This window comes from Nicotiana attenuata, chromosome 4 (genome assembly GCF_001879085.1).
Source record: "Nicotiana attenuata strain UT chromosome 4, NIATTr2, whole genome shotgun sequence".
NCBI lineage: Eukaryota > Viridiplantae > Streptophyta > Magnoliopsida > Solanales > Solanaceae > Nicotiana > Nicotiana attenuata.
The window spans coordinates 7,639,589-7,649,304 of record NC_031992.1 but is presented as its reverse complement, the minus strand read 5'-3'; positions in this window follow the sequence as shown (position 1 = coordinate 7,649,304).

Below are 9,716 nucleotides of genomic sequence, written 5' to 3'. Positions count from 1 at the left end.
TTGATTGTCATTTTGTTCGGGACAAGTTACAGGAAGGCCTGGTGTCCTTGCATCACATTGGCACTACTGATCAATTGGCTGACCTGCTCACCAAAGCCCTCACTGGTATTAAGCATTCTACTGTTTTGGGCAAGTTGTCCGTGAAGTCCTCACCTCCAACTTGAGGGGGGGTGTTGAGCTATGTATTTATGTGTTGTAATTAGTTAGTATACAGTGGTTGGTGAGTCCCCACTTGGCTTAGCTGTCACTTAGCTACAATGTGATTGGTTGTTAGTTGTTAGTCATAAAAATGTATATACATTAGGCTTGTATATTGTATTGACACATTATTCATTTTCACATAATACAAAAATGTTTTCTCTCAGTTTCTTTCTCTCTAGATGAAGCTTCTAGATTTTTCCCCATTGGAGCTCTAGCTCGAGCTCGATCTCCGGCTGCATTTGCAGCTCAACAATTGCAATGTCAAAAGCAGATTCAATCAAACTCTAAAAAGGCCAGAGCATTATTTATTAAGTTTTAGTTTACTATTGTTTGAAATTATTTTAATTTAAGGAAGACAAATTGAATAACTTTATTTATAAAACATAAATTAACTTCTAACATGTAGATTATTTTTTTATTAATGTTAGAGAAGGAAGAATAAGTATTATCGCAAGTTGGTATGGAAAAAAAATAGTTTTCTTGTCAAGATTGATAAGAGAAAGTTCAAGAAGGAATTTAATGGTTCAAGAGATGTAATTGAGATGATGACGATGATGACGACGATGACGACGACGACTACTGATGAATGTATAATAATTAAAAAAGCCGAAAAAGATTAGTGGTCATTCTTTTTTACAATAAACTATGAACTAATTTTATTTTTAAAGTTGTACTTGTCAAAAAAGTATTATTGATGGTTTGTCAATTTAAATATCAACTTTAGTACTCCATTTTTCTTACTAAAGCAATTTCTGTTGATATAACATTCAGAGTTTAATATATATTCTTTTTTATTATTTTAATCCATAATTCTTCTTTTCTCACTTATATATATTTATATATAAAGACAATTATTCAATTGAAACCCACACTATAGGTAACGCCGTCTATTGTATGCTATTTTATGTTTATCTAAATAATTTATTATTTTCATAAATTTAGATATCAACTATTGATGTTGATAGCTCTGTAACATGAAGCAGCCAAGCAGGTTATTGTTCAATTTAAACAAAAGGCCAATTAAGGTACGAAGATTATACTTTTTACTCTATCTCTTGGTCATGATACATCATCTGAAAGAAATAAAAGGAACATACAATAAGATCTATAAGGAAGTATTAAGTTAGAAACAATTTATTATATTTTTGTAACGCGTAACATCAAAATAAGCAAAAGAAAAATACTCCCTCAATTTCAATTTATGGGGTGGTGTTCGAATTTTGAGAGTTAAAAGAGTTCTTTTTTAATCATAATTTTTTATATGCCTTTTAACAAGTTTAAATTGAGAATTGTTATATTTTACCGTACGTTTTACGTAGTTGCCTATTATGTAAATTTACTTCAAAAATTTAAAGATTCTATATATGAATTCACTGTCAAAATTAAGTTGTTTGGCTATCAAAATAGGCAAACCAATTGGGATGGAGGGAGTAACATATATCTAATCAAACCTTGATTGTTCATGTTGCAGGTTCATACGATATCTAATCATTTTGATCGCAACAAACAAGTCGCCGTACGACGATCCACATTAATCATTCATAGAGTTTATACTTTATTCCATAATTATTTTGTCAATACAAAATTGTTTTATTATATGGCTCGGTCTACACGTGCAACGCACGTATATACATATCGCTCATAGCTCGACATTCAGGCCCTAACTCAATCACCAACCTCTCTAGTCTCTCGGGCTCTCAGAAATCATAAAAAGCAGCCCAAACAGAAATGATATAATGTATCAACAAGAAACAAGGAGAGATTGAGATATGATACGCAAGTAAAACAGTGACTGAGTACAAGATAGCAATTAGCAAATAATTCAACAAGTACACGACCTCCGCGGGTCCCAACAGTATCAACACAAAGCCTAAACATGATTTCTATCATGGTTTACAGTCAAATTTCTATAACACATGGAGAGAATATAGCTAACAACAAGTTATTCAACTTTACAGTTCCATGGAATGGACCAAGTCACAATTTCTACGGTGCACGCCCATACGCCCGTCACCTAGCAAGTGCGTTACCTCCAAACCAATCACATAACACAAAATCTGGGGTTTCATACCCTCAGAACCAGATTTAGAACTGTTACTTACCTCAATCTGTGCCAATCTCTACTCCAACACGCCTTTGCCTCGCGAATCAGCCTCCAAATGCCTCAAATCTAACCACAAATAATACGATACAATCAACACGGGCTAAAGGAATCAATTCCACAAGAAAATATGAGATTATAAGTCAAAAATCCGAAATCGGCTTCAAGCCGGCCCCCGGGCCCACGTCTCGAAATCCAACAAAAGTCACAAAAGCCGAAAGCACATTCAACCACGAGTCTAGCCATACCAAATTCATCAAAATCTGACACCAAATCGCCACTCAAATCCCCAAAATCAACTCTCCAAATCCCTAGCCTCAAACCCCCAAATTACACCTCAAAAACACACCAACTAAGTGGGAAAATCAAGGAGGAAATATAATTATTGAAGAAATTTAACCACAAGTGACTTACCTCAAGAATCCCTTCAAAATCCCTCTCAAAAATCTCCCAATTCTGAGTTTGCAAAGCTAAGAAATGATAAGACCCTCGGAACCCAACGTTTATATCATGCCCAGGCTTTTCGCATCTACGACCAATTATCCGCACTTGCGGACCCGCTTCTGCGGAATTCACTAACCCAGCGTGCCTCCGCTTCTACAATCCTTGCCCCACATCTACGCAATCGCAGGTGCAGAATTCACCATCGCACCTGCGAGACTTCTGCGCCTGCGACCTCTGCTCACTTCCTTCTTGCCCGCTTCTGCAACTCCCTTCTCGCTTCTGTGAGCTCGCATCTGCGGTGTCCACTCCGCAGATGCGATTACACCAGTAGTTGTAAACTTCAGCAATACTTCAACTTCAAACCTTGGTCCGTTAACCATCCGAAATCAACCCGAGGCCCCCGAGACCTCGACCAAATATACCAACAAGTCCTAAAACATCATACGACCTTAGTCGAACCCTCAAATCACCTCAAACAACAACAAAAATAAAAATCGCACATAGATTCAAGCCTAATGAACTTTGAAACTTCCAAATTCTACAACCGACGCTGAAACCTATCAAATCACGTCCAATTGACCCCAAATTTTGCACACAAGTCAAAAATGACACCACGGACCTACTCCAACCTCCAGAATCAGAATCCGACCCCGATATCAAAAAGTCCACTCCCGTCAAACTTCCTAAAAATTTAACTTTCGCCATTTCAAGCCTAATTCCACTACGGACCTCCAAATCACAATCCGAACACGCTCCTAAGTCCAAAATCACCCAACGGAGCTAACATAATCATCAAAACTCCATTCTGGAGTCATTTATAAATAAGTTAACATCCAGTCAACTTTTCCAACTTAAGCCTCTAACCTTGAGACTAGGTATCTCAATTCATTTTGAAATCTCTCCAGACCCAAACCAACTAACCCGGTAAGTCATATAGTAGTTATAAAGCACAAAAGGAGCAGTAAATGGGGGAACGGGGCTACAACTCTCGAAACGACCGACCGGGTCATTACACCCAAGTATGGAGAGTGTTGGAAAAAAATCAAAGAAAATACAAAAGAAAAATGAAAAATATAGAAAATACACCTCCTATTCCTCTTAATCCGGACTAGTAAATACATAGTTGTGCTTAAAGAAGAAGGGCCAAATTGTAGATGATTTCGTGGCATTGCTTAAATTGCTCATGAAGAGTATGTATTTGAAAGTTAAGTGTAGTGTATTAGTGTGCTTAGGAGGGTTAGTCACTATACACAAATATATCCTACCCATCCCTTAGCCTACATTACAACCTAGAAAGATCTAATTGATCCTAGACTGCGCAAGCTTAAATTAGTAGAGACATACACTACGGGCAAGCCTATGGAACGACCTTGGGATGCACATGAATTTCTTTGAGAGAGTGAGCGAATTCTTTCGATTTGTAAGTGTGAGCACCTAATTGTTGACTATGCTTGAAATTTTTTCCCACTCATCTCACCAATACCTCACTACCCGAGTTCCCCACTAACACTTCAACTTTTCCCACTCACTTCCCATTTCCCCCACTTTTCCCACTCATGTCCTCCACACTCCCCACTCATGTCCCCACTCACATCCCCACTATCTCCTCCCTCATTCTCTCTTACTTAAAACACACACGACCCACACAAAAAAAAGGAGAAGACGGGAAAACAGAACAAAAAGACAGATCTGAAAAATAAAAATAAAGAGGGAGGGAACGAAGGAGAAACATGTCTGAGGAACGGGGAAAAGGAGCAAAAAAATAATAAAGAAACCAGCTGCCTTCATCTTCCATCTTGAGCAAAAAAAATCAGCCAAAAATCGGCTTTGAGGCTCCTGTCCGTTCGTAGTTCAAATTTTGGCGTAGATCTTGTAGTCGAATTTCTTCTTTGCTAGTTTGACAGTGATGTACAAGTTTATTTGGAGTCTTTTCAATTTGATCCAGAAGAGATGTTTCAATTAAAAGGTCCGCTGCTTTTTACTATTATATTGGCAGAATAATTTTTTACGTCCTATTTGTTTGTTCTTATGACTACAAGTATGATGAGTTGCTTATTGTTTTCTTCTGTTATCATGAAATTCATACAACACTCTTTCCATATTCAAGTTTGTTCCAATAAGGTGTAAAGTTGAGATCTATAGCTCTTTGTCCATAATTTATTTGAATTGGTTATTTAGTTTGGAGTTTGTTGCTTAAAGAAATAGCGAGGCAGGTTTGTCCTCTGTTCATCAAGAGATATTTTAGTTTGAAGAATTATTTGTTTGAGATAAAAGATTTAGGGTGTGTTTGGTATGAAGGAAAACATTTTTCGAAAAATATTTTCCAATTTTTCCATGTTTGGTTGGCTTAAATGTTTTGGAAAATATTTACCTTATGAACTCATTTTAATGTTTTCCTTATCAAGAGAAGGAAAAATATTTTTCAAAACTCCTTCTCAACCTTCCCTATCCTCACCAACCCACCCCATTCCCTCTCTCTAAAAAAGGTTGTTTTTTTTTTTTCAAATTTCAGTTTTCCGTTACCACCCACCCTACTACCCCTCCACCCCCACCCACCCCCACCCCCCTCCCAACAAAAAAATATTATTTTTTTATTGCAATTTCAAATTTCTCTTTTTTCATTTTTCTGCACCACCCACCCCCAGCTACGTCCCCCCTGCAAAAAAAAAATTTACTTTCTTTTTTGTAATTTCAAATTCTATTTTGTTCGTTTTTCTACCTCCCCCCCCCCCCTAAAAAAAAATATTTTTTAATATATTTTTCAGTTTTATTTTTTTTATTTATCGGTTTAAAGGTTCAAAATTTTCTAGTTCCAAAGTTGTGAGTTCGGAGGTTTATGTGTTTCGAAGTTTACGGATTAGAAATTTCGCGGCTTCGAAAGTTTAGCGGTTCGAAAGTTTATGAAAAATGTGGTTCGGAAGGTTGTTGGTTTGAATGTTTATGGCTTCATGTTTATTATATCTAAATTATTTATGAATACTCTTGAGAAGTCATTTTCAAAAGTGTCAATAGTTCTTATGTTGAGTTCTAAGTGTTGGTATAAGCCATTGTCATTCGTATGATGCTTGAGTATATTTTGAAAACGTGTTTCTTGCCATTGTGCTTAATTTTGAAAGTTGTTCGAGGACGAGCAAGAGTTAAGTGTGGGGTGTTGATAAACGGCCAAAAATTCATATTTTTCGGTGTACTTTCATCTCATAACTTGTGTAGTTCTGGTAGGATACATGAGTTTTTATAGTGAATTATGCTCATTACGTGAATTCTTATGTGTAGGAGCAAGTTGGACGAAAAGTGAGCAAAAGAAGTTGATTCGGGACCAAAAGACAAAAGAAAAACTTTGCTCATTCATTCTCGCGTACACACGAGAGAGTGAACGAGCTAGCTGAGGAAAAGCTTGATAAAAAACAGCGGATTATGGCAAAAAGGCATAGAAGTGCACGAGAGACATAGAAGAAAAAGAAAAAGAGAAGAGCTTTTCTCGTTCACTCTCACGTGCGCACGAGAGAGTGAACGAGCTAACCTGAAAAGGATGTTCCGAATTTGGCTTGTATTATTTCGCCCTAATCTAACCCTACCCCATATAAATAGCCCTTAAACTCACTTTTGAAAGGAGGAGACGTTTTTGGAGAGGGTTTGGACGTTTTTAGAGAGGATTATCGACCGAAAGAGGCAAGAACACACTAGGAGCAAGACGGAAAAGTCTTCTACGAGTTTTTCACTTCCTTCTTCCTATTTTCATTATGGTTATCAATTCTAGTATTGTAGTTTTGCATACTTTTATGAATAACTAATTTGTTATCTAGGATTTTGATGGAACCTTCTTTAGGATGAATTCTTATTATGTATTTATATAATTGAGCCGTTGGATTTCTCTACTTGTTCAACTACGTGTTTATTGTTGTTGATTGAATGACCATCAATTGACTGTGCCTATTTAGTGTGTATTGCTTGGAAAAGGGTACATATTTAGGTCGTTGTTGAACAACATCACTCCTAACGTATGTGAGGAATCAATACGGAGAGTTTAAAGGTGTGATTAGGAATAACGAAACTTTGATGCGATCTTAATGAGCGGTGAATTAGTGCCAGCTAGCGTAGTTCGGAAGAATATATCTAGTAAACTGTTGTAGTTTGCTCGGAAGAGAATTACGACACCTGAAGTACTCACGATCGGTAGAGAATACTTAGGCGAAATTATAGAAAATGTAGTAGGGAGAATTCCGACAATTGGGAAAATCATAACTTTAGACCTCCTTAATCTTGTTAGTTGATAATTTTACTACTTTTTGTATTTGTTAATTAATTAGTTTAGAATAAAAAAAATTACAATCTTTATAACTAGGAAATTATTTGAGCTTGTATTTCTTAGCAATACTGAACAATTGTAGCTAAACCTTAGTTCTCTGTGGGATTCGACTCTGGACATTTAGACTGAATATATTTGCAGCTACCGCTTATTATTTTTAGGAATAGAGTTGGGCGTGATCAGATTCTGATATAGATTATTTAAATTTTTAAAATAAAATTTATATATATAAAAATGTTTGAAGTCGCAATAAATAACAATTAAAAATATTTAAAAACTGTAATTTTCGCTGTCACGGTAATTACAAGTTGATTGACTTTTTAAGATGTAAGTAAATGTTTTTCAAGCTGAGTACAAATATAGAGGGTCTTTCTTCTTAATTTGTCTCATCAATCGTGGTGAAACGTGTTCCAATAAGGTGTAAAGTTGAGGTCTATAGTTCTTTGTCCATAATTTTTAAATTGGTTACTTTATTTGGAGTTTGTTGCTTAAAGAAATAGCGAGGCATGTTTGTCCTCTGTTCATCATGAGATATTTTAGTTTGAAGAATTATTTGTTTGAGATAAAAAATTTTAAATTAGTTAAGTGAAACTATATGAAATGGACTACAGTGATAACACGAAACTATTTTTGTTTGGACTAATCACATTAAGAAATTGGGATTTGGGTCATAGTTAAGCATATCTGGGCCCAATGGTGTAGTTGCCAAGGCATGTTAATTATAGGAATTTTTACCTACTATAGCAAAGGTTGATACCTTATTTATTTTAAATAAATACCATTTTAAAAATTATATTCCATAGCTACCTTTTGATTTTTATAGCCAAATATCTATTTATGGTCACCTCCTACCCTTAAGCCATAAAATATGCTTTGTATTATTTTCCTCTCTCATTCTTTCAGATTTTTCTCCACCTATCTCTCTCTCTCTCAACGCCAGTCTTTCTCCATGAATACACCCACGATCCTCCACTGATTCAACTCCATTGTCTCACGAAATTTTCATTGTCAGTGGGCTGGGCTTCTGAATCAATGTCGAAATCAAGCCTAGAGAGAAAGATGGAGGTTCGAAATCTGCTATTGAAAGGCAAATTGTGGAAATTTTTTGAGGGGTTGTATATTTGAAATATGAATTGGAGGGATTTGCAAATGAAATTATAGTGAAATTTTGGGGGAATTCCTTTCTTTTTTGCGCCAAATTTTGAAAGTTTCGAGTCAGAATCGCAGCCCTCTCGACGAGATGACATTAGGGTTGTTCTTGAACAAAGACGACGGAATTTGGGGCTAGGCAACTTGAAGAGTCTGTTACCTTTTTTTTCATTGTATATCAATATATCTCGCTGTATTCCATGTATTTCATTGTATTCACTGTCTTGCTATATTCCATGAATATATTCATATGTTTTTTTAATCAATATAATTTATGTATTCAAATGTATCTGCAGTATGTATTCATATGTTTTTGCACTATAGATGACCTGCTATACTTCATATATTCAATGTATTTTTATGTATTTGATTGTATTCAATGTAATTATATAATTTTAATATATAAATCTATTTGTAAAGATACCACTAGAAAATATTTTAGTAAAGATACCACTAAAAAAAGAAAGGATGGATTGAATCTCTGAAGATTGCTCTATTTTTGGGGTATTTTTCGGTTGAAAATCTTTTTTATAACTGAAAATACAAATTTTGTGTGTTATAATTGAGTTTGTTGAGTTATATTAGGTGTCAATTGTGTTAATTGATTCACTTTCCGTTTAAAAACAGCTGAATAGACCACGATTTACGCTATTTATGTTACTGTATTCACAAATACATATCGTGAATACAGTCGAATACAACAATTGCCTAGCTGTACTCTTCTGTTTCACGCCGAGTTTTGCTACTGGATTCATTAATACAGTAGCTTAAATACATCAAATATACTCTAAAAAAAATTGAAAACATAGCTATAGAAAGTAATTTAGTAAATGATAACTACAGCTAGCTAATAACCTCTACACAATAGTGATTTGTGAAAATTTAAAAACTCTAATTTTTGGTGTCACTGTAATTACAAGTTGATTGACTTTTTAAGTTGTAAGTAAAAGCTTGTCAAGCTGAGTACAAATATAAAGGTTCTTTCTTCTTAATTTGTCTCATCAATTGTGGTGAAACAAGGGCCTAGTAACCAAAGGCGGATCCAGGATTTGGAGGTTATGGGTGCCACTACTTTATGCATACAATATATCCAGAGGTAGATATACATAACATCAAGCGGTGTCATCGGACACCGCTCTGACAATTTTTTTTACTAGATATGTATATATAATTAATAAATAAAATAAAAATATTGAGTATAAATACAAAAATTGGCATTGTTTGTCACTATAATAATTTGTTTGGTTCACTTCTTCAAATGTTAACACCACTTACGAAATTTATGCGTATGCCACGAAGTATACCTATAACTAGCTACAAAGATCGAATAGGAAGGATTGGCCGATTTAGTTAGTCTATGATAAACTCGAGTAGGTCTTTCATTCACAGAGAAATAAGTTTGATTTAGGTTCAGTATATATATATATATATATATATATATATATATATATATATATATATATATATATATATATATATATATATATATATATATATATATATATATATATATAT